Source organism: Podarcis filfolensis, assembly GCF_964270895.1.
Source record: "Podarcis filfolensis genome assembly, chromosome: 1".
Classification (NCBI taxonomy): Eukaryota; Metazoa; Chordata; class Lepidosauria; order Squamata; family Lacertidae; genus Podarcis; species Podarcis filfolensis.
Window position 1 is genome coordinate 51937382 of NC_139604.1, and position 3768 is coordinate 51941149.

At 45.6% G+C, this 3768-nt stretch overlaps 1 long non-coding RNA gene across 1 annotated transcript; it reads right to left on the reverse strand.

Annotated features, from left to right (window-relative positions):
• Nucleotides 1-665: 665 nt before the first annotated feature.
• LOC310767700 lies at nucleotides 666-3768 on the reverse strand. The gene is made up of 3 exons (XR_014551022.1): nucleotides 3705-3768; nucleotides 3221-3373; nucleotides 666-1071 (listed from the first exon to the last, which is right to left on the reverse strand). It is a non-coding gene; the product is annotated as an uncharacterized lncRNA (long non-coding RNA).

Below are 3768 nucleotides of genomic sequence, written 5' to 3' on the forward strand. Positions count from 1 at the left end.
ACAACAAATGCTGCCACGCACCCCAATAATTTTGCACACCTATTTCTCTTGCAATAAAAGAAAGTGTTGCTTTAGTTTGGTTTAGATCTATGTTCTTGGGTTACATACACACATCATTCAGGCACATTATTTCTGGGCAAGTACCTGGTACATCTCTAGCAAAAGATTCCCCTCCTCTCTAGGAGTTGTGTTGATAAGTGGGGAACAGGTTCACTTACAAGGGTTTCCAACAGTCACATGTGTTAACATATTTAACAGACGCATGATTGGGAGTCGAGGTGGGAGGATGACAATCTGCAGTGAGAGATGTGATGATGGAGATACTCCACCTGTTGTATTTCTGCCTGTTGTGCATATGTTTAAATTACAGGCGCCCTCCTGGAACAAAGGTGGAAACTTTGATTATTATAGGCTGGGCAAGTTGCTCAAGTTCAAGGGACACCCCAGAACAAAGGTTGGCCCTCTAAGGATGCCCTTGAGCCAAGATATCTGATAAGGGAACTTAATAATTCCCGTGGCTAATTATTAAGTCTGCAGAGTAATAATAATAATAATAATAATAATTTTTATTTCTACCCCGCCCTCCGCAGCCAAGGCCGGGCTCAGAGCGGCTTACAAGCAATAATAAAAACAAGTTGAATGATTACAACTTAAAAACAAAATTAAAATACAATATTAAAATATTGAAACATTAAAATATTAAAATGTAGCCTCATCGCAGGAGGAGAAGGAAAAGAAAAAAGAAAGAGCGGGAGGGAATCAAACTGGCTCCAAGCCAAAGGCAAGGCGGAACAACTCTGTCTTACAGGCCCTGTGGAAAGAAATCAGATCCTGCAGGGCCCTGGTCTCATGAGGCAGAGCGTTTAGTAGCAGGAGTGCTGGGAGTAGCAGGAGCTGGCTCTGGGGGACTGGAGCTAACATATCTGCAGCTGTACCTACTTCAAGGATCCCACAAAATCTGCTTTCATTGTCGGGTCTCAACTCTAAACGAGGAAGAAATTTCTGAAAGAATACTACCCTTGGTTTAACAGCAACTGAGATCCTGGAAATAATGGAACGTAGCCAATATTTCTATTTGTATCCATCTTTTGAAAGCAGGTCCAACAAAAGAGAATTACTTTCATTTTTCAAATTTTTTGTTTCTTTTAAATGCAAAAGGCAACATTGGAATCAATTTGTTTCTCTTCTTTAACTATCTGTCAAAAGACGTTCCATTCACAGTTAATGAACTTCCCCAAAAATCTCTGTCTCTGACACCCCGTTCCCAGGTTTGAGACGGTGGAAATTTATCTTTCTTTACGCTCTCTCCTGCAGGTTTGAACAATCAAAATTTCCCCTCTTTACTCCTGCTTCCAAGAGGGGTTTTGGTGGTTAAAACTGGAGGAATTTTAGACCTTTATATATGACTTTCCAGACTTTAGCTTGCACAATTTTTGCTTCAGTCTATTTACAAAAGCGGAAGGCGGACTTCCTGCTTAGAACCTTCCCGCTTCAGTGCCAAATTAAAATGTTTCTTAATCCAATTTTCCGTTCTACTCACGGGTACTTGTTTAGAGTCCAATTGTCCACAGGAAAAAGTCAACGCTCTCCGGCAACGGCTGTGCGGCTTCACTCCATAAAAATAGCGGTCGATTCAAAACACCGCGCCGCTCACCCCACGTCGCTTCGGATCCCCGAAAAAGGAGTTTCCCTGCGAGTAGGGGAGGTGCTCCTGGTGTCAGCCGAATCCCACGTTCCCAGGCTTCCTCCGCCTGGGATTTTTGAAGGGTCTCCGCCTTCGCCGCGGCGGCGGCAAGACCCGATTTTCGCGGAGCGGGTTCCTCTCGGTCAGAGGAACTCCGCCATTGCCGATGGCGCTAACCCGGAAGTCGCCAATAGTCATTTCTGAAACAAGCACAGAAATATTCATTAATTACTGGAACATACAGCAGATCCACACCACACATCCACACATCCACACATTCAACACACATTCAAAGCACATGGCTTCCTGAAAAGAATCCTGGGTACTGTAATTTCCCTCAATTCACTGTCAGTCAGCAAGGCAGAGCAGTTGACACTTATCCACTGCTACCCATTGTAATCGCTGCAGCTTACTGGGAGAGGTGAGGCAGTGCTGAAGTTGTCATGGTGCAAACACACCAGCAGAGCTAATTCGGTGCTCCCACCAGTGTGTTTTTTATATGCCTGTTGTCTTTGTCCGTGGAGTTTTCTTGGCAGGGATACTGGAGTGGCTTGCCGGTTCCTCCTCCAGGTGGAAAATATGGTCTGAAGCTCAACATCAAAAAAACGAAGATCATGGCCACTGGTCCCATCACCTCCTGGCAAATAGAAGGAGAAGAAATGGAGGCAGTGAGAGATTTTACTTTCTTGGGCTCCATGATCACTGCAGATGGTGACAGCAGCCACGAAATTAAGAGACGCCTGCTTCTTGGGAGGAAAGCAATGACCAACCTAGACAGCATCTTAAAAAGTAGAGACATCACCTTGCCAACAAAGGTCCGTATAGTAAAAGCTATGGTTTTCCCAGTAGTGATGTATGGAAGTGAGAGCTGGACCATAAAGAAGGCTGATCGTCGAAGAATTGATGCTTTTGAATTATGGTGCTGGAGGAGACTCTTGAGAGTCCCATGGACTGCAAGAAGATCAAACCTATCCATTCTTAAGGAAATCAGCCCTGAGTGCTCACTGGAAGGACAGATCGTGAAGCTGAGGCTCCAATACTTTGGCCACCTCATGAGAAGAGAAGACTCCCTGGAAAAGACCCTGATGTTGGGAAAGATGGAGGGCACAAGGAGAAGGGGATGACAGAGGACGAGATGGTTGGATAGTGTCTTCGAAGCTACAAACATGAGTCTGACCAAACTGCGGGAGGCAGTGGTAGACAGAAGTGCCTGGCGTGCTCTGGTCCATGGGGTCACGAAGAGTCGGACACGACTAAACGACTAAACAACAACAACAAAACCAGTGTGTTTGCACCACAAACCCTCCATTCCTTTCCCTCCCAATAAGCTGCAGCAATGCTGGTGACAGGAGGTCAGGGAAGTGCCACCACCCCATTGCCTGCTAACCAAAATGTTAGGCTTGTGCCTAAAGTGCTCTGGCACAATAAATCCACTTTTTAAAACCGACAACTTTTTGCAATTAGGGCAGTGACAGGCGAGTGCACTAAAAAGTGTGGGATAAACCTGATTAACGTGAAGACATATAAGCACTGCACAAACCAGTCAGGATGAATGCTCTTCCCTGCAAACGATTCAGAAAGTTTCTGGCAGAAACGCTCAATAAAGGCCGAACACAGCATATTCTATTTATGTTTGTTTTTAAACCATTGCTCCGTCCCAAGTTTTTAGCTGTGAGCCGCCTTGAGTCCCTGTCAGGAAAAAAGATGGGATATAAATAAATTTAATAATAACCTTCACTCCAGTTTTGTGCAAGCAAAAAATCACTGGCAACGTGCAATAAAAAGGACGCCTGGAGGCGGCGGCGCCCCCCCCCCCCCGCGATAAGCACTGCTCCCAAGCAAGCAACTCGACACCAAATCCAGGGCACCGCTCAGGATGTGCAGTGGTTACTTCGCTTCTGCTTTGTTCCGTAACCATCTGCTGCAAAGCACAATCGCTTATCGTCTGCAGCGCAGAAGGGCTCAGTTGGGTACGAAGGTTAGTTGCCTTTTAAATTTTGAAAAGAGGGTATGCAGCTACCTTTCCCACAAAAGAAGCTTTTCCTGAAATACGCAAGCAGCTCCCGGCCCCTCCTCCTCCTCTT